The sequence below is a fragment of the Sminthopsis crassicaudata genome, chromosome 3, assembly GCF_048593235.1.
Source record: "Sminthopsis crassicaudata isolate SCR6 chromosome 3, ASM4859323v1, whole genome shotgun sequence".
In the NCBI taxonomy this organism is placed as follows: domain Eukaryota; kingdom Metazoa; phylum Chordata; class Mammalia; order Dasyuromorphia; family Dasyuridae; genus Sminthopsis; species Sminthopsis crassicaudata.
Window position 1 is genome coordinate 142,212,054 of NC_133619.1, and position 23,317 is coordinate 142,235,370.

Genomic DNA, 23,317 nt, shown 5'->3' on the forward strand with positions numbered 1-23,317 from the left:
ATTTAGTTTATAGGAATCTGAGATGTTTTCTTTTGATAATATCCTTCCCACTAGGTCAAGAACTAAAGCTATAATAAACACTTTTATGAAAACAAGATCCCTGTAACTAGTTATTTTTCTTATGCCAACACTATGGTTAATAAGGATGGCAAAGAAAAATGATGTACATAACTGCATATTGAATATATTTTTCACCTGTTTATTAAATTTATAGATGATACATATGAATGATCATTAAAGATCATAGATGATAATTAAAATATACAGATTAGTACATTAGGTTAATTCACAAAAGATGAAATACTACTATTAACAAATGTTATTGAGCACCCAGTAATCATGATAAATATTCAATATCCAACTCTTCTGTCATACATTTAATTATAGAGCCTATAGGTATATAGAATTAATTTACAATATAGGGAATAGAATCATTGTGAGGACATGAAAATTAAATTTCAGAACAGATATGAAAATGTCTATTTGTTGAGGCCTGTGATTTTTTTTTTTTTTTGCACTGAAATAAGGTGACTTTATTGATGGTACACAATATAGGATACTCTAGGCTTTTCCCCTTTACTACAGGGGTGGCTTTAGGACAATGATGTGAATGGGGCATGAAATCCCCAGTATAGGAACATAGGTTAGGGATGTGGGCTCCCCAGTGGTGGAACAACTTTTTTCGGCTGGGGATGAAGATCCATGGCTTCCCACTTTACTCCTTGGAGGCCATGTAGACCATGAGGTCCACTACACGGTTGCTGTAACCATACTCGTTGTCATACCAGGAAATGAGCTTGACAAAATGGTCATTGAGGGCAATGCCAGCACCAGCCTCAAAGGTGGAAGAGTGGGTGTTGCTGTTAAAGTCATAGGATACAACTTGGTCCTCTGTGTAGCCCAAGATGCCCTTCAAGGGTCCTTTTGATGCTTTCTTGATGTCATCATATTTGGCAGGTTTCTCCAGGCGGCAGGTCAGATCCACAATGGATACGTTGTGAGTAGGAACTTGGAAAGCCATGCCTGTGAGCTTTCCATTCAGCTCAGGTATGACCTTGCCTACAGCCTTAGCAGTGCCAGTGGAAGCAGGGATGATGTTCTGAGCAGCAACACGCCCATCACGCCACAGCTTGCCGGAGGGGCCGTCAACTGTCTTCTGAGTAGCAGTGATGGCATGAACTGTGGTCATGAGTCCTTCCACAATGCCAAAGTTGTCATGAATGACTTTGGCCAAGGGAGCCAAGCAGTTGGTAGTGCAGGAGGCATTGCTGACAATCTTAAGGGAATTATTGTATTTCTCATGGTTCACTCCCATCACAAACATGGGGGCATAAGCAGAAGGTGCAGAAATGATGACACACTTAGCTCCACCCTTCAAGTGAGCCCCGGCCTTCTCCATGGTGGTAAACACACCAGTGGACTCCACAACGTATTCGGCTCCAGCATCTCCCCATTTAATGTTGGTGGGATCCCGCTCCTGGAAGATGGTAATGGCCTTTCCATTGATCACCAGCTTTCCATTCTCAGCCTTGACAGTGCCATTGAACTTGCCATGGGTGGAATCATATTGGAACATATAAACCATGTAGTTAAGGTCAATGAAGGGGTCATTGATGGCCACAATGTCTACTCCGCTTGAGCAGAAGGCAGCATGGGTCACCAGGTGTCCGATACGGCCAAATCCATTGACTCCAACCTTCACCATCTTTTCTCAGGGATGTTCACAAAGCAGCAGATGCTGGCAGCGAGCTTGGGAGAGGAGCTGAGAGCCGAGGCCAGTGATTTATTGATGAAAACCAAATATACCAGTTCATACATAATAATAGGAATGGTGATTTAAATGACAAAGTAAATTTCTTAGAAAGGAAATTCTTCCTATTGATGGCATATAATACATTCTCTACAATTGCTTTGAAATATTTTTGAAAGTTTTTTTTTTTTACATTACTAATAGGTTAAATGATTTCTTAAAGTCACACAGCTGGTATGTGTCAAAAATAAAGTTTAATTCTGTTTTTCTAGCTTTTAGATAAGTTCTGTATCAATCAATTAAATTAACTTACCTCAAAAGTACATATGTAGTTATTGCATGTGCATACAAATATGTTTATTTATGTGAATATATATAGTGAATATATATCTAGATGTTTATAAATGTATTATTTTAAGGAATATAGTTTTAGGACATATTAAAGTGCATCTGGTTATATGCTGCAATTTCCAAATGGAGAGACATTTTTCAAGAAATAAATAGCAAATTGCAGTCAAAACATTTATCATGTTTCTTATAAATACTTTCTATGAAAATCTTTGAGAACTATGCATTTTCTTGAATAAGTAAAAATTTACCTGTATACTACATATTTGTTTTCCTTGAAATTTGTTTTAAAAACAAATATTAAGGCAAATATCAATTTGTTTCTTAGAAATATGGCTCTCAATTCTACTTTGTGGTTCTTATTGTTGTTATATTTGTCCTTAATTAATAAATTTGCAGATTTAAAAGGCAGATGCTTAAATTTGCTTAATACCACTAAGCCATATAGATAAAACAGGAGGATCTGTGAAGTTTCAAGAATTAAGGCAATGACAAATGGAATTTTCAGCTCTTCTTATGTAGTTCACATCAACAGAAGACCAGTGGAAATTGAAACTAGTTCACTGCCTTGTTTTTTGTATACATGACCATCAAAATCCAGAGAGAAATGGGATGCTTGAATGTATAAGAATCTTGGCACACAGTGTACTAATTTTAGCTTTGTTTTCATAAAGCATACCTCTTTCTACCAATTTGAAAGCACTTTATATGTTTATATGTGTTGTTGCTTTAATAACAAATATTTACAAGTAAGCTAATTCAGAAGTTTATCAAACTTTAAACTATAAATTATTTTGTAAGGAGTTTAAAAAAAGAAGTAGTCTCTTCTAGTTCATATGATCACATGATCCTATAAAATAATAAATGGAATGACATTGTACTATTTTCCCCTGTGGAATTCTAAGGAATCATGACATTGCCAAGAATTAACTTCCTGCAGGGAGTGGAGGGACAGAGCCAAGAGGATAGAGAGTAGATAGATCTTGGTCTGAGCTCTTCTTCATTTCACTCAGATCAACACCAGATCAAACCTCTGAATAAGTTTTGGAGTGATAGAACAAATATTTGGAGTGTAACAATTTTCCATCAAAAGACATCAAAAAAGCTGTGGCTCATATAAGTACTGGGGGAGGGTGGGACAGTGTGCAATGCAGCATAGCAATCCAGTGCAGTGAAGGAGACCTAGGGAGGAGAGGTTTCCATGCTCTTGAGGAATCTAGTGGCACCCTTGTAACCAAAATACAGCAGCAATTGGTTAGGAAACAGACCTCCAAAGCAACTATAGAAGGCAAATAGTGAGTTCCTGAATCCCAGCATATTGGATTTAGCCACACCCACCCAGCAGAGTAAAGAAGCCTACAACGTCAGCCCCAGGGCAGCATTTAGCAGCTGTAGCTTGTAAAGGAAGCTCGAGACAACATTCCCTTTGTCCCAAGAGCAAACCACAACCTTTCAAAAAAAAAAAAAAAAAGTCAAAAAAAGAAGTCTGATCATAAATAGCTTTTATGGAGACAGGTAAGAACAGACCTCAAATCCTGAAAACATTAAAGGGAAAACACTCTAGATGAAGCCTCAAAGAGTGATATAAGTTGGTCTCCATATCACAAGGCTCTTATGGAAAAATTCAAAAAGGACCTTAAAAGACAATTGGAAGAAAAATGGGGAAAGGAAATGAGAGTTCTGGAAAAGGAAACAGAATTTTTCTGAAGAAAAGCAATACTTAAAGAATATTTTTCACAAATAGAATTTATACCAGGAATGCAAGGCTGGTTCAATATTTGGAAAACTCTTAACTGTAAAGTCCGGCCTAGCTCCCTGGAGGCCTCAGGAACAGCTGGAGTCAGAATAAGTAAAAGTCCTTAGTCTTTAAGGGGAGAAGTGAATGAGACAGACAAACTGCTATGAGGCTTGCCACCAACTTTTCTTTTTGTCATCCTGCATAAAAGTAAAGTCTGGCTTGTTTCACCCCACTCTCTAATCCTTGTTTATGATTATCTGTATGTACTAAGTATCAAGCCAGCATGGAACAGTGAGAAGGGCCATTTTGCCAAACATGTGCTAATAGAATTATTGTCCAATATGTAATTAACCTTAAGTGCTTGATTGTTTGATTCAAGCACATATTTTAAGAGTTTCAGGCCTTTATAATTAACATAAATTACATATCAATAATCAAACTAACAGAAATCATATAATTCTCTCCTTACAGTGATCAGTAGCATCAATTTAAAATCATCAGCAAGCATCATATGTAATGGTTTAAATTGTAACCATTCCCAATAAGATCAGGGATGAAACAAGGTTGTCCACTATCACCATTACTATTCAGTATTGTATTAGAAATGTTAGCCTTGTCAATAAGAGAAGAAAAAAAGATTAAAGGAATTAGAGTAGGTAATGAGGAAACCAAATTATCACTCTTTGTAGATGATATGGTGGAATACTTAGAGAGCCCTAAACTAAAAACTACTAAAAACAATCCACAACTTTAGCAAAGTTATAGGATACAAAAATAAATCCACATAAATCATCAGCATTTTAATATGTTACCAAAAAAGTACAGCAGCATGAGATACAAAGCTAAATTCCATTTAAAATTACTATAGATAATATAAAATATTGGGGAGTCTACCTACCTAGGCAAAGTCAAGAACTATATGAACACAATTACAAAGCACTTTCCACACAAATAAAGGCAGATCTAATCAACGGGAAGAATACCAGGTGCTCTTGGATAGGCTAAGCCGATTATAATGAAAATGACTATCCTACTTAAATTAAATTACTTCAGTGCTATACCAATCAAAGGCCCACAAAAATTATTTTACAGAGTTAGTAAAAATAATAACAAAGGTTCACTGGAAGAATAAGGGACAAGAATTTCAAGGGAATTAGTGAAAAAAATGTAAATGAATATGGCCTGAGTGTATCAGACCTAAAACTGTATTATAAAATAGTGGTCATCAAAACCATACGGTACTGGCTAAGACATAGAGTAGTCCATCAGTGGAATACATTAGTTTTTCAAGACATAATAGTCAATTACTATAGTAATCTAGTGTTTTATAAATCAAAGACCCTAGCTTCTCCAATGAAAATTCACTGTTTGACAAAAATTGCTGCAAAAATTGGAAATTAGTGTGGCAGAAACTAGGCATTGACCCACACATAACAACTTATACTAACATAAGGTCAAAATGGATTCATGATATACACATAAAGTATGACAGTATTAGCAAATTAGAAGAACAAAGGATAGTCTACTTCTCAGATCTGTGGGAAAAGAAGGAATTTGTGGCCACTGAAAAATTAAAGTACATCATGGAATACAAAAATGAATGATTTTGATTATATTAAGTTAATAAGTTTTTCTTCAACCAAGACCAATGCAGTTAAGATTAGAAGGGAAACAGTAAACAAAAAGAATTTTTTTTACATCCAAGTATAATGATAAAGGTGTCATTTCTAAAATATATCTGTTTCCTTTGTCACACCAAACAATGCATAAAACCAAACTAGGTCCTAAGTAATAAGTGTATTATTATCATCTACAATGTTTCCTTTGCATGAACCAGTTTCAAGAAGTACGCATTTGTATGTCTATTTGAAAATACAAATCTGCCTATATAACACAAAGACATTATTTTTGAAAGAAACTCAATATTCCTTATTTTGGTGAATTCAGAAATTTATTTCATCAATGACAATTTCAAAATTTAGATTTTGCAAAATAAATTCTAAATAAATACTGAATATAATATTTTCTTAAGAAAATTCCAATTTACTTTTTAAGACTTTGACTTTTTAAAGAGTTGTTTAAGACATATATTTATACATAACAATTATCTTTAGAAATATAGAGTAATGTTTGCTATTGGTTCTAAATTTATATCAACATTTTTATGTGGCAATTTATTAATATCTCTTTAATTTTCTATAATAAGCCATTAAACAACTTCAGGATTTAGTATTAATTTTAGCCATCTTGAATACTGATATTGATTACTAAGACTGAATTAGTTGTTCAGTGATCTTCATCATCAGGAAGATGACTGAAATGAATAGCTGTCAGCTATGCCAAATTCTGGGTCCATTCATTACAGGCATAAAATTGTGTCTATCCACACTAAGATTCATGAATATTTCAAAAATGTGAAAGAACTGAGAAAAAACAGATAAGAGGATTATATTCATGAAGTGTACAATTGTTAGACAATGAACAGATGTTCTAACAAGTGGTAATGGAGAGGTATAATTTGCTGTTGCCATTAGTTTGTTTTTCAATTCATTTCAGGGACACTTTCTAAGGGAGCATTTTATGAACAGAATGATTGATATAGCTAGTGCATTTTCCCTATTGCCTTATAATAGTGCAGGCACTTTTATTATGTAAAGTAATCAAAAATAATCTGAATCAGCAGTTGGAGGTATGACTCATGAGCATTATTGTTTATTTTTTCTGACTTGTTTTAAAATCATCTGTATTTTTTCTTCTTTTATCCTTTTTCCATTTTTTTCATTCTTTTCTTTTCAGTGTATTGCACTTGCTCATGAACATTTATTTATTTTTTTTAATTTTATTTATTCATATTTATTTATTTTAAATAAATTAAAATAGAGTTCAGCTAATTTGAATATGCTACGTCAATTTTTATTTTGTTCTTTATACATTTGAAGTAACTAAACACCAATTATACTAATTGCTATTAAACACATTTAGCTTTTTTCTCTTCTTTTTTCTTTCCAATTCAAAGAAAAACCTGAAATAATTCACCTAGTTTTACATGACAGTGGAAAAAAAAATTCTTTAGAAAATAAGTTGGAGGAGCATTTAATTCTAAATTCTACAAGAATATTAATGTGAGTTTTTTTTTTCCTTTAAAAACATTCAAAGTATGTTTCATCATGTAATAAATCATTCTTACTTCAAATTCTGCTAATTCAGATTTTGTTAACATACAAATCAAATTTCATTTGCTAATTTTGTGCTGTTAGTAAAAGTTTCCTGTTTAAGTTATATTCAAAGAAGAAAAGAAAAACTGAGAATGAGTATTAAGTCACAGTAAATTGATGATGATTGAATACTTCAAAATGGGGATATGGGTCTTTAGGAGTTGTAAAATGGACCAAGGAAGAAAAGGTCAGTCATAACACCATTGACACATTACAATAATTTGATGGTCAAAATGCATTAAAAAGAATCAAAATAATTTAATATCTTCTAAAATAAAGATTGATAAAGTCCAAGAGAAGTACTGCAGAATAGATGAAGGATAGTAAAATTGAAATATCCATCAGATATTAAGTTTGGTTTAATGTCCATCTGCTCTTCATTTATGTTGCAATTTGCATATCTTTGTCCTCATTTAGAATGTAAGTTGCCTGAGGACATGGGCTACCACCTTATCTTTTCTTCTGGCAACACTCAGGACCAGGATTCACATATAGTAAATTACTAATGTCTAATATTTTTGTATGACTTTATACTAGGCTCTAAAAATACAAAACCAATGTAAAGAATGTTTCTTTCCTTAAATAGATTACATTCTTTCTGGGAAAGAGCATGGATTAAGTAATAAATAGAAAATGTATACAAAAAATGCAAAGAGAATCCCACTATAGCTTAAGAAATAAGTCTCTATTGTTATGAATAAAGATTTTTCAGAGTTCTTATGTGAGTATAATCCAACTCTTCAAATGCATTTTTCTCTATGATGTAGCAAGGACTAATCAATAAATATAAGTGATGACTTCTTAATTAATTCTTCCAGTTACAAAATATCATGTGATTATATTAGAAGTTCCTTTGGCATCAAGGATTCTGGTCTTCAATTCCAGCTTTACCACTTAATTGTGCAACTTTTGGCAAGTCAATTCTGGGACTATTTTCCCATCTGCAAAATAAGGCATTGGAAAAAAATCATGGTTTCCTTAGTGTTTTCTTTCTAACTCTATAAAGTTATTTACTTAAAATGACTAGAGCATCATGAGATTAAAATTATGATGATAACTTTAAACATCTTCTGGTTTTGAAAAAGAAATAAAGTATTTTATTCATACAGACTGTTTAGGTTGAAGCTCATTCCTCAAATTGGAGATCCCAAGGAATGAAAATTCAGAAAAAAATGTCAGAATGTCATTGCAAACCATACAATTATAATCTTTTTGTTTAGGAATATAACTGTGTTCAGAACTAGACTATAATCTAAAGGTCTAAAAGTCTTTAGGTAGAACAAAATAGTCTTTAGATAATTTAGATAATTAATTATGATAAAAAATGATAAAATATGCAGATTTTTTCTTTAATGAAGACTCTTATCACCAAAAAAATTCCACTAAGTTCAAAAGAATCATGCTAATATTACTAGTTTCACACTCAATTTACAAGTAATAAAGTGCTCTTCCTAAGCTCTGTGCCTTGGAATAGAAAGGAACTCACTTCACAATAGATATGAATAACTCTAATCTAGTTCTATATTGTCTCACTAGATCCTCCAGCTATCCCGTACTAACCTAGGTTCACAATGATAGCAGTGATATCATTAATTTGACACCTCAACAATAATGCCCCTAACTGATAATCAAAGCATATGAAAATTTTTCAGATGATAAAATTAGAGCCCTCTAAAGTTACATGAAAAAGTGCTCTAAATCACTATTGATTAGAGAAATTCTAATTAAAACAACTCTATGATGCCATCTCACATATCTCAGATTGGCTAAGATGACAGGAAAAGATAATGATAAATGTTTGAGGAGATGTGGGAAAACTGGGACACTAATGCATAATTGGTGGAGTTGTGAAATGATCCAATCATTCTGGAAAGCAATATGGAACTATGTTCAAAAAGTTATCAAACTGTGCATACCCTTCAACCCAGTAACGCCATTGTTGGATCTGTATCCTAAGTAAATCATAAAGAAGAGAAAAGGACCCACATGTGCAAAAAAAGTTTGTAGCAGCTCTTTTTGTGGTAGCAAAGAATTGGAAAATGAGTAGATGCCCATCAACTGGGAATTGGCAGAACAAATTGTGGTATATGAAGGAAATAGAATATTATTGTTTTATAAACAAGAATGAACAAGCTGATTTTAGACAGGCCTAGAAAGATTTACATGAATTGATGCTGAATGAAGTAAGCAGAACCAGGAATACATTATACACAATAATAGCAACAATGTGTGATAATCAACTAAGAAAGGTTTGGTTCTTGTCAGTAGTTCATTAATCCAAAGTAATCCCATAATACAGAAAATTCCATTTGCATTAAAAAAAAAAACAAAAAAAACTAACCAGACAATATAAATCAACACATTCTATGTTCACCTGTTTTTTTCTGTGTTTTTTTTTTCTCTCTCCTATGGTTTTCTGCTCTGATTTTTCTCTTTCAACATGATTCATAAACAATGTGTATTAAAAATAAATAAAATTACTAAGGGCAAAAGGCTATAAAACACACATTAGCTGACTTTTACGGCTGATCTTGAAACAACTAGATAGACCTTAGAGAGAATATCAAAGAAAGAAACTATGGACCTAAAGGAGAGCTAAATACAAAATTCAGGAAGTTCTTCCTAAAGGCAAAAGACAGAACAAATTGGATCAAAAAAGAGAGATTTGGAAATAGATATTAAGAAAAGAGCCTTGGCATTTTTCTCTCTGTTTCTCTTCCTATCTCTGTCTCTTTCTGTGTTTCTATCTGTCTGTCTGTCTCTGTCTTTGTCTTTAACTCTCTCTCTCTCTCTCTCTCTCTCTCTCTCTCTCTCTCTCTCTCTCTCTCTCTCTGTGTGTGTGTGTGTGTGTGTGTGTGTGTGTGTGTCTTTGTCTGTGTCTGTGTCTGTGTCTCTATCTGTATGTGTGTGTGTGTGTGTGTGTGTGTGTTTTCTGTGGTTTGTGCTTGCAGACATTTGATAGAGATGAGATACAGAAACAGAGATTTTTGATTATTTAATCTATTTTGTTATTTTCCATTTACATGTAAAATACTTTTACCATTTATTTTTTTAATTCTAAATTTGTTCCTTCATTTTCTAATCTCTCAGTTTGAAGCCAAGCAATTTGATATGGGCTATACTTAGTTGGTCTTGCAAAACATATTTCCATATTAGCCATGTTGCTTAAAAAATAGAAGGAAAGAATGAGGGAAGGAAAAGTGCATAAATAGGAAAATATTAAAAATATTATGTTTCCATCTGTATAAGACTCCAACAAGGTATTTTTCCTGTGGAGGTGGATAGTATTTTTCATTGTAAATTCTTCAGAATTATCTTGGAACTTTGTCTTGCTGAGAAAAACTAATATTCACAGTTGATAATATTGCTTTTGCTGTGCATTAGTTCTCCTGAACCTCTTCACTTCACTGTATAAATTCATGTATTTCCAGGTTTTTTTTAATGCATTATGCTCATTATTTCTAATAGTGCAATAGTCATCACAATCATTTAAAAAACTGGTTCAGTCAATCCCGGATTCATGGGCATCATCTTACTTTCCAACCCTTTGATGCCACAAACAGAATTGCTATAAAAAATTGTACATGGTCCTTTTTCCTTCTAAAAATCTCTCTGGGATACTGACATAGGAATAGTATGGCTAGATTGAAGGATGTTGCCTTTAAGCTATAGTTCCAAATTGTTCTACAGAATGGTCAAATCAGTGAACTGGTATCTCACTTTATCCACATCCCCATGAACATTTGTCATTTTCTTTTGATGTCATATCAAACAATTCCATAGGGATGAGGTGATATCTCAAAATTGTTTTGATTTACTTTCTTTAATCCATAGTGATTATGAGATTTTCTTTCTTACAACTATATATAACTTTAATTTCTTCATCTGAAAATTGCCTGTTCATCTCCATTTACTGGTGTCCTTACATATTTGATTTTTTTATATATTTGAAAAATTATGTTTCATCAAAGTTATTGTAATTTTTTTCAGTTTTCAGTTTTCAGTTTAGTATTGTATTTGTTTCTTTTGTGAAAAATAATTAATTTTATTTAAACAAATGTATTATTTTGATATCCTGAAAATCTATCTTTTGTTGACCATAAAATTCTTCCCTTTCCCATAGATCAGGCAGATAAACTATTCAATGTTTCCCTAATTTGTTTATAATATCACCCTCATGTATAACTCATGTGCCCATTTTGACTTTATCTTGGTATATGACATGTAATGTTTATAATCAGTTTCATCCAAATTTCTTTATACTTTTCCCTGGAGGTTTTTCCCAAACTGGTAAATTCTTCTTCCTAAAACTGGGATCTTTCAATTTATCAAACACATGGTCATTAACTACTTGTATGCCAATCTACGGCATGAATCCACCATTCTATCTCTTAGTCAGTATTTCATTGTTTTGATGATCATTTCTTTGCAATACAGTTTGAAGTCTAGTACTGCAAGTTAACCTTCCTTCACACTATTTTCATTCACCTTTTGTTTTTCCGTATTTTGTTACTATGTTCCCTAGCTCTATAAACATAATTTTTGATAGTTTGATTGGTATGACACTGAAAAAGTAAATTAGTTTAGGTAAAATTTTCATGGCCATTATATTGTTTTAGTCTTCCCATGAGGAATTAATATTTTTTTCACATCTGACTTTGTATGAAAAGTATTTTATAATGTGCTCATACAGCAGCTGGACTTATAAAGGCAGACCCACTACCAACTACTTTCTATTGTCTACTGTCATTTTAGTGGAGTTTTTCTTTCTATTTCTTCCTGCTGGATGTAGTTGGTAGTATATAGAAATAATGGTGATTTATGTGAATTTATTTTATATTATGCAATTGTTAATTATTTCAAGCACATTTTAGTTGATTCTCTCAGATTATCCAAGGATAACATCATAACATTAGTAAATGGCTATAGCTTTCTTTTTTCCCCTTCATTGTCTATTCTAATTAGTTTTTATTTTTATTGCTTTATCTAGAATTTCTAGTAAAATATGAACAATAGTGTTGATAATGGAACCTTTGCTTGTCCCTTGATATCATTTTAAAAAGTCTTCTCTACTTTCTCCCTGGATAATTCTTATTCTTGCTTTAGATAAATACTCTTTTTTAGGCAAAGCCCTATACCCAATTGATAAATAATCAAATGATATGAACAGACAATTTTTAGATGACAAAACTAAAGCCATCTATATTCATATGAAAAAATGCTGAAAATCACTATTGATTAGAGAAATGAAAATTAAAACAACTCTGAGGCACAATCTTACACCTCTCAGATTGGCTAAGATGACAGGAAAAGATAATGATAAATGTTGGAGGTAATGTAGGAAAACCAGGACACAAATACAGTCTTGATGGAACTGTGAAATGATCCAACCATTCTGGAAACCAATTTGGAACAATGCCCAAAGGTCTATAAAATGACATACCCTTTGACTCAGCAGGGCCATTGTTGGCTTTGTATCCCAAGGAAATCATAAAAGAGAGAAAAGGACTCAAATATTCAAAATTTTTGTAGCAGTTTTTTCTGTGGTAACAAAGAATTGGATAATGTGTAGGTGCCTATCAATTGGGAGGGAAACTGCTGAACAAGCTGGGGGTACACGAAGGTAATGGAATGTTATTGTTCTACAAAAAATAATGAACAAGGGAGCCAAGATGGCAGAGAAGACACGTTTCTCTCTGACATTCTTTACAAACCTCACCATAATTACAAAGTCCAGCCTCTGAATTAGCTCTGGATGAGCAGAATCCACAAATTTTGGGAGTGAAACAAATTATCAGCAGAAGATAATTTCAAGGATCACCAGAAAAGATCTGTTTCAATTGGAAACAAGAGGGAGGCAGCCAGGACAAGTATAAACTGAGTACAAACACCACAGAGTCCTAGTGCAGTGTGGATTCTGCAGTTGGTGTAGACTCTATCTGGCAGAGAATTTAGGGGAAGGAATCTACAGGAATCTACAGCAGTATTGGCCACTCTGCCCTGGTTGCAAGCCAGCAGATCAGCAGAGAAGTTATTAAACATCCAACAGAAATACAAAAGATCAATAGTGAACCCTGAAAAGCCAGAATCCCCTGTGACCTGGATACACCCACCCAGCACCCAGAATGAATCAGCACTGTCTCAGCCCAGCTACTGCTGCTTGGAAAACCTCCCTGCCTTAAAGGCAGACCTTAACTTGAAAAAAAAAAAAGAGTAAAAAAGTAAAGAGGCCTCTGACAATAGAGAGCTTCTATGGTGAAAGAGAATAACAGATTTCAAACCCTGAGGAGACTAAAGGCAGATTATCTCCAGATGAAGTCTCAAAAGATTATATAAGTCCCCATCACACAAGGCTTTCCTAGAAGAAATTAAAAAGAATCCTAAAAGATACCTAGAAGAAAAATAAGGAAAGGAAATGAAAAAAATTCCAAGAGGATTTGAAAAAGGCAACACAGAAATTATCTGAAGAAAATTCACTACAAAATAGACTTAGTGAAATGAAAAAAAGCATATAACTCATTAAAAAATAAATTTGATAAAATGGAAAAATAAAAACAACTCCCAGAAAAACAGAATTTGTGAAATAGAAACAGAAAATAACTCCTTAAAAAACAATTTGTGAAATGTAAAAAAAATTTCATAGAATAAAACAACTCATTTAAAAATTCAATTGGACAGGGGGCAGCTAGGTGGCTCAGTGGATAGAGCACCAGCCTTGAATTCAGGAGGACAGGAGTTCAAATCTGGTCTCAGACACTTAACACTGCCTAGCTGTGTGACCCTGGGCAAGTCACTTAACCCCAGCCTCAAAAAAAAAAAAAAAAAAAAAAAAAAAAAAGACAGAAAATTCAATTGGACAAATATAAAAAAGTTTAAAAATGAAGAAAATAATTCAATAAAATTCAGAATTGAACAAATGGAAATGAATGGCTCAATAAGAAAACAAGAATCAGTCAAGTAAACCAAAAAAAAAAAAAAGAAAAATTAGAAAAAATGTAAAATACCTAATTGGGAAAACAACTGACCTGGAAAATAGATCTAGGAGAGATGATTTAAGGATTATTGGATTCCCTGTAATACATGATGAAAAAAAGAGCTTAGGCACTATCATTCAGAAAATCATCAAAGAGAACTGCCTAGATATCATAGAAGGTAAAATGACCATTGAAAGAATTCACCAAATGCCTCCTGAAAGAGACCCCAAAATTAAAACTTCAAGGAATATTGTGGCTAAATTTGAGAACTATCCAACCAAGGAAACAATATTACCAGTAGCCAGAAAGAAACAATTCAAATACCAAGGACCCACAATAAGGATTACTCAGGACCTAGCAGCTTCCACTTTAAAGAATGGAAGGGCCTGGAATCTGATCTTCAGAAGGTGAAGGAAGTTGGAATGAAGCCAAGAATAAATTACCTTGATAAACTGAGCATTTTCTTTTTGTTATTTATCTAATTAATTTGGCTACTGATTTACCTATTGTTTAACATTCCTTGCATCACTGATACATATTTAATTTAGTGCCAAAGATTTTTACATCAATTTTATGAGTGAAATGAGTGAGATCTATGAATCTCTTTTTTCTTAATCCTTCCTTATTATAACTCTAAATCATGACAGGATTTTAGTAGACTGTCTTTTCTAATTTACTGGAAATTTATGTGCCATATTAATATTAATTGCTCTATAAGTATTTCAGCAAATTTATTTATGGATCTCCTTGGATGTAGGTCCCCTTCACATAAACTTCCATAATTCATCTGCAATTTGTTCAGTATTTCTTTCTTAGATTGAATTATTCAATCTATATAGATAGATAGATAGATAGATAGATAGATCTATCTATTTATCTATAGATAGATAGATAGATAGATAGATAGATAGATAGATAGATATATTAACCAAGTAATCACCTATATCTTTAAATTTTAAGTTTTCTGTCCTATTCATTCAATTGCATATAATTTTGATGATTCTATGTTTTTATTTCTTAATTGTGTATTTATCTACTTGATTTTTAACTTTTCTCCCATTATTTTAATTTGGCTTCTCATCATCTTTCTGAAAATGTATTATAATGATGTATTGGTCTTAAAGTTGTTAGTCTTAAAAATAACTCAAAATATTTTAATCCATTCCCTGATGTTCATTTTTATTAATGTATCATCCATAGAATTAAAGCTCTTCATTCTTTTCTAACCAATCCTTAGTGGGTATTTTCCAACATTCTGTTCTCAATCATCTTTTATTGTATGTGTTACACTACTTCACTTGGCAACTGTTTCAAATCCAGTGTGTTCATCTACCACTTCTGCAGATTATTCTGAAATCTTGTAATTCACCTAAGCTACAGCTTCACATGACCAGTACTCTTTGGAAAGACATATAAAATTGAATTTTGTATAGCTATCTCAAGGAAACCAGAATATTTTATATTTTGTCCATACCTTTTTATTTTATAAACTTCCCTATTACTGTCAAGGGCCTCACCTTCCACTCAGTCATTTTTGCAAACTTAGACTTTATAAACTCTATAAACATGGACAAAATTTTGTCTTATCTTCTCAGAATATCATTCATGTATGTCTCCTTCTCCATACTCATATGTCCACATTTCAGACCTTTATCCTACTGCTATAACCTTGTAAAGTTCCTGACAAAAAGCCAGTAATCCAGAATTCCAACCTCGGCATAATTCTTGATTTTTCACTCTTCTTTGACCAACCTCATCCAATCTATTCCCAAGTTTTGTCTATTTCACCTTTATCAGCTATCAAATTGATCTTTCTAAAGCATAGCCTTGATCATGTAATTCCCCTATTCCATAAATTTCATTGGTTCTCTAACAATTTCAAAAAAATCATAATCTTCTTCTCAACATTCAGTTCCATTCATAATCTGCCCCATTTTTCCTATTTCCAGTATTTTTTAACCTTATTCTTCTAACATACATACACATATACTCTATGATTCAGTGATTCCAACTTCCTAGTTCTTCCACAAGTAAATACTCCAGTAAATTATTCAGAAAAAAATTTCACTGGCTATCCTACATGCCTAGAATTGTCTCACTCCTTATATTTGTCTCTTGGTTTCTCTGGCTTCCCTCAGTTCCCTACTAAAATTCTAGCTGTTACAATAAGCTTTTCCTGATCAGTTTTAATGTCAATGTGTTCCCTATGTTCATTGCCTTCTATTTATGTTTGTATATAGCTGGTTACAAAATGCAACACCCCCCCCACAATTAGACTGAATTTTTTTTCTTTTTTTTATATGTCAAACATTAAGTATAATTCCTAGAATATAATAAGTGATTAGACAAAAATCTTATCAGTTCATATCTTATCTTTGGTTTATTAGCTTTTGTTGATATTAAATTTCTTCTGTTAATTTAAAAAAATCAATATTTATCTTTTCCCTTTACTTTTTTTGTGTTTCAAATCTGTGATTTCTGGTATTCTATTTTAGGAAAAAGTCTTGCCACTTACTATCACATCTGAGTCTATTTTCTACATTTTTAATAAGTTTCCTGTTAAAAACCCATTTTCTCTGTCCTCTATTAATATTTCAACAAATCCTACATTCTGAACCTGCTGCTTTTTCCATATCTGATAACTTCTGCCATACTGGCATCTGAAGTGGCAGAATTCATAATCTTTCACTTAATAATAGGAAAGGTGGATTTATATGAGAATCTTCCAGATAGAGTGTTAGCAGATGTTTTATATTGTTAATTTCTAATAGAGCTAGAGATATGATATTAGAGTTGATGTTATTAGTATTTACTAATATTAATAATGTCAACAAGTCTTTTTTGTTATTTTATAAAATTACTTAAAAAACTTTTTCTTGCAAATTTTGATATCACACCTGAAATGTAAATATAGAGACAGATCCCCACTCACCACATTGAGGAAGTTTTAGAATTCATTTTTATGCATGTACTCATGTTATGTATGTATTTTGTATGAATTAATTTTATGTATGTGTTTTATATTTTGTGTAGTTTTGGTGAGTTAGAAAATTTCCTAAAGTAAGATGTGTTTTAAATTTATCATATGCCACCTTGGACAAAGAAAGTAACTTTACTGAGTTTCAGTCCCTTTATCTATAAAATAAGAATAATGACAAATTATATGCATCTCATCCAAACTGTTAAGAGAATCAAATGAGATTACATATGTGTGTATATTGTCTTACAAACTTCAAAAAACGTGTATATACATGTAATTATGTTGATGATATAATTAAGAAATTTATGTCTCTATTATTCTATTTGTGTTCAAATTGAACTAATTGAAGAAGGTACATTATAGAAAATGGGGTCTTTTCAATCCAGAAATCACTCCCCAGAACAGTGTAAATGATAGATCAGATAGAATAAGAGGACATAATTAGAATATTGATAATTGCTTTAAAATTAACTTTAATAAACCACAACAATTCTCTGTCCTCAGGAAATTTACAATTTAGAATAGGGAATATGAGATATATATATATATATATATATATATATATATATATATATATATATATATATATATAAAATCATAAGAAAATTGAAATGATGACAAGTATACATCAGACTAAGTGCATCAAAAATTTTATGAAAAATATGAAAGATTGCCTTTTAGGTGCAGAATTAAATAATCAAACAATAAACAAATATTTTAATTATATATTCTATAACAGGCACTGTATTAGGTGCTAGGAATGTAAGTAAAGGGAGAAAAAAAAAATCCCTGCTTTCAGAGGCAAGACCAGTTTTAATATAGAATGCAGCAATAGATAGGTATATTGTGAAATGTCCAGAAATACAGAGGGGAGATTAAATTTTATGCAAGATACAATAGGATATCAGCAGTTCATTAAGTAAAAAAGATAACATGGTCAGACCTGTGCTTGTTGAAAATTACTTTGGAATCAGGGAATAGGAGGAACTTTAGTTCAGAGATACTTGAAGCAAGAAGTTTAGGTAGTTGGACATGGCAATAATGTTGGCTAGATTTAAGATGATAATTTAATAGTAGAGAGAAAGGCTCAGATGTGAAAGAAATTGTGAAAATGGAAATATCAGACATGCCTGTTTAACTTCTCAAGTCAATCTCTTTTCATAGATTTCCTGTCTTTTTTAGTTTGATATTTATTGCTGTTGTTTAGTTGTGAATGTTTCTTCATGTCCCTCTTTGGGGTTTTCTTGGCAAAAATACTAAAATGGTTTTACCATGTTCTATTCTAGTTCATTTTATAGATGAGGAAACTAAGTCAGATTTAAGTGCATTTCTCAGGGTTACATAGCTAGTAAATGTCTGAAGCCAGATTTGAACTCAGAAGGATTAGTCTTCTTGATTCCAATCCCAACAATCTATTTATTATACTACCTAACTGCCTTTGGTACTTACCATTGTTAGATAACCAACTATCCAACAGATATTGCAAAAGAGTGCTTCCTGAGAAGAGCCTCCCACAAAGCATAATTCCCATTGAATACAAAGGTGCTATATCTCCAGATGTTCAGTTGCTATGCAAATAGTTTTCAATCTAGGGGAAAGAAGAGTAGTTGAATGGACCTCTGTGGTTCTTTAGATTGGGAATTCCCAGATAAGAAACCTCCTTCAGTCAAGGGATGTCACCTTTTATGCAATTTATAATCTTAGAGAGCTGTTTGTCCTTTTTTGTTGAAAATGACCATGACAATCCCGATGCTGTAACATGTAAGTAAATTGGATTCAAGTGAGGGAGAATTGTCGAGTCAGTGCTTACTTTCTCCTCAGAAGCTATCTGGGTTCAGTGGCAAAAAGTGGAGATGGCCCTGGATGCAATGGGAGAGCTTGGCTTTTGTTAAGCTAAGGTTTTTAATAAGTCCCAATTCAACTGAGCTGAAGCCCAATAAGTGATAAGGTTAGGTAACAAATGAGATGGCAAAATGGTCTCTTTTATCTAGGGAAAAAAATCAATCTGAGAAGAGAAGACTCTCAAGTTTCTGGTCAAAACAGAAACAATTGCTATTTACATCAATTCTGAGCCAGACAGGGCCCAAACAAAAGTAGGGTTTGATCTGAGACCTATTTTTAGCCAATCAATAAGAGCCAGAGTGAGCTGGATTAAAGGCATGGTTTTTAAGGAAAAAAAAACCAAAAAACTAGTTAAGAGCAAGAGCAGAGAACAGAGAGGACAGGAGAAGAGAGGTACTACATTGCCCCGCTCACCAGTTACAGCTGGTTCTTCATTGGGGCAACTCCTAGTACTACTCATAGAGGTTCCTGTTTGTTCTTCATTTTTTATGGGGACCATGCCATCAAGGAAGTTTGACTAAATAATTTGCATACAATCTGATAACCATTATGTATCAGATATCAGACTCTCCAGGATTTCCAGACTTTGAGATCACTTCTTTATCCATTAGACCAGGCTACCACCTAGATGCCTGAATATGTGATAAAATCATAGGCACTAGGAGTATAGATATTAATGGCAAATGACCTTTTGTTTGTTTATTTATTTATTTTATTTGTTTTTTTATTTTTGCTGAGGCAATTGGGGTTAAGTTACTTGCCCAGGGTCACACAGGTAGGAAGTGTTGTGTCTGAGATCAAATTTGAACTCAGTTCCTACTGACTTCAGGGCTGGTGCTCTATCCACTGCAGCACCTAACTGCCCCTGCAAATTATCGTTTTGTGACCCACAATGGACAAAGTTTATTTAAGCTTGTTTTTATTGGGATTATCTTTTTTTTTTTTTTCTTTGTCTTTGTGGCAAGGGATTAGCCAATGAGGGTAGACTCCATGAGGCTTTCCAAGATATGCCTATAAACACAACAAAGACATAATTCATTTCAGCCTTTTATATTTATCTTATTTTATATTTAATTTCTGGAATAAAACAAGCATTTACATAAGAGTACAATTTTTCCATTGCTGTCTGCTTTTGTTGGAGAAGAGAATAACAGACCTGATAACATAATTCACTTCTACCACCCACATAACCTGTCTGCAATATTGTTGTGTATGAAAAGAAAGCTTTATCTTCATCTGAAGCTACAATTTTAAAATTAAAACTTTACCTCTGAAAATAAATCCTTTGTAGGTGTCTGGCCATTTGGGTCAATTCTTTATCTCTCCATGAAGTGAAAACATTAAAGTGATAATCAGTATAGACACTGAATGTGTCTCTGTTACTGGAGGCCCTCAGATTCCTCAAGAAACACTGAGGGATATGGCTGGTATTTCGGTTTCTCTAACTGAAGTCAAAGTTTGTATAAACAGATTCACATCAATCTGACCATGATCCTCTTTTCCCACACTAGCCAGAAACTGTGACAGATGTGCCATACACTAGTCTCCTTCTCAGAGCAATTTTCAGTGACTCGTTTTTTAAGTAGAGTGAAACGCTGCCTCTAATTAGTAAGGCAATCTGTTCCTAGGCAGCCTTCACACTCTACTTACACTTCCCACTGTGTTCTTCCCGCTTTTCTACCCTTTCTTCCAATTTTCTAATTTTTGTTTTAAGCCCATCAAACTGCTTGTTTACTGAATCAGTTTGGGGAGTTCATTACCTCCAGTTTTTACTTTCAGAGCTTAAATAGCTCATGCAAGTGTTTTCTCATTTCTCTACTGGCTGTTTTTTGATACTTATTAAAGTAGTAATGATGAAAATAGACATGGAATCATACAATGAACTTTAGAGCTCATCTAGCTCACCTCCTCACATACCCATTTCATTTCATTCCTGAGAAAACTGCAGCCCAAAGGGAGGATTTCACTTTTCAGAACTCATTTAACTTAGTACTAGCTAAACAAGAAGTGTGAATTCAGAGGATCAAAAAGATTATTTGACTTGCCATAAGAACCTAAATTACCATTACCAAAGCAAGAATTATGGGATCAAATCACAAAATTTTACTTGGAAGGAGTCTACATTATAGATGAACTAGTCCAATACCTTTCTTTTTTAGAATTGGGAAAACTGAGATCTAGAAAGCTTAACTGAATTGCCTAAAATCCTAAAGCAAGAAAAGAATTTGAATCCACAGTCTCAGGCTTCAAATCCAACACTGTTACTCCACTAGATTAGAAACCAGGTCTCCATGTTTACCATATATTGGATAATTGTCATTTAGGGGAGGCAATGGAGGGAAGGGAGGAAAATTGGAACACAAAGGTCAATGGCGAATAATTATCCTTGAATATATTTTGAAAATAAAAAGCTCCAATAAGAAATTAAAAATAAAAGAAACCAGATCTCCCAAGAGGCAGAACCAAGATGACAGAGAGTAGAGAGAACATTGCCTGAGCTTTTCACAGCTTCCCTCAGAATCAACACAAGATCAAGCCTCTGAATGGATTTTAGAGGGACAGAACCCACACAAATGCAGAGTATAATGATTTTCTAGCATAAGACATTTTGGAAAGACCTAAAGAAAGGTATATCTGAATTAGACAAAGTGGACTGTGGCTCAGCATCAGCCCAGTGAGGGATTGCCCAGCCAGTGAATCTAGCAGGAGGATCTTAATCAAAACAGAGTAATATTGGCTACTCTGTCCTGATTCAGAGTGCCAGTGGCTATCAGCCAGCTGGGAGACCTCCAACACAAACATACAGGGCAAATTGTGAGTCCCTGTACCCTAGCATAACAGAAGGGACTAGGTCAGGCCAACCCATTGGGAAAGCCTGCAAGACTGCCAATCTCAGAATAGCAGAAAGTGAGGAAGAGATGCCTGTACCTCTGCAAAGCAAAGCAAAACAAATAAACATAGAAAAAATGTAGTGAAATCTTTGTTATGTGCTAGAAAAAAAGAGCTCAAATTTTTAAAATTAGCAAAAAAAAAAAATATCCCTAGATAGAAAGCTACTATGGTAACAGAGAAGATAAAAACAGAACACAAACCCAGAAAAAAAATGACAATGACAAAACCTCAGAGGGGAAAATGAACTGGTCTCAATTTCAAAAGGCTCTCTTGGAAGAAGAAATATATGGAAAAGAAATGAGGACTATGAAGGAGAATTATGAAAATGTGTAAAGAAAAGGAAACAGCTAAAAAAGGAAGCACGGAAATTGACTGAAGAAAACAACTACTTGAAAAATAGAATGGGTGAAATGGAAAAAAAAGAAAACAAATCCTTAAAAGTATAATTGATAAAGTGGAGGAAAATCCACTGAACAAAATAACTCCTTCCAAAGTAGAATTGGTCTAATTCAAAAAGAAGTTTAAAAAAGCTAAAAAAAATCACTAAAAATTAGAATTGCATAAATGGAAATGAATGACTCAATGAGAAATCAAAAAAAAGACAAACAAAATGAAAAAATAGGAGAAAATGTAATATATTTCATTGGAAATACAACAGACTTGGAAATATTCCAGGATAGACAATCTAAAAATATTGGAGTATTTGAAAGCCATAATTAAAATAAAAAAAAAAAAAACATGTACAATATTTTTAAAGAATGTAGGAGTAAAATCATCATGGAAAGAATCCCCCAATCATCTCCTGAAAGAAACCAGAAAATGAAAGCTCCAAGGAATATTGAAGGTAAATAACAGAATTATCAAATAAAGTGGCCAGAAAGAAATAATTCAAACATCAAGAAACCACAAACAAGATGACACAGGATCTAGCAGCTTCCATGTGAAAGAACTGAAGTCTGACATATGATATTCTGGAAGGCAAAGAAACTAGTAGTACACTCAAGAATAAATTACCCAGGAAAATTGAGCATTATCTTTCAGGAGAAAAGATAAACTTTCAATGATATAGAAGATTTTCAATATTTTTAGAAAAAGACCAAGCTGAGCAGAAAATTTTATCTTCAAATACAAAACTCAAGAGAAGCATAAAAATGTAAACATAGAAGAAAAAAAAAGCTATTTAAAAAAATGTTAAAAGGTTTACATCCCTCTGTGGGAAGATGAATTTTTGAGAAATGTATCTTGGCCAGGGCTATTAGGAGTGTACATAGAAAGAGTGGGCTTAAGTTGACTTTAATGTGATGATATAAAAAAGAAATTAGGGGTGGAAAAAGAATTGTACTAGGAGTAGAGGAAAGGGGGTGTAAATAAAATAAATTATATCATATAAAAAGCATAAGAGATCTATTAGATTAGAGGAAACAAAGGGAGAGAGATGAGCATTGTTTAAATGTGAATCTCAACAGATATGGCTCAAAAAAAGAATAACATGCATAATTAGTTTCATATCAAAATTTGTCTCACCTTAAATGGATATAGGAGGAAAATAGGAAAGGGAAAGGAGGAGACTACTAAAGA

The 23,317-nt window shown here is 32.9% G+C and overlaps 1 pseudogene; it reads right to left on the reverse strand.

Moving 5' to 3' along the window:
• Positions 1-649: 649 nt before the first annotated feature.
• LOC141564932 (glyceraldehyde-3-phosphate dehydrogenase pseudogene) lies at positions 650-1,705 on the reverse strand (annotated as a pseudogene).
• Positions 1,706-23,317: the final 21,612 nt, after the last annotated feature.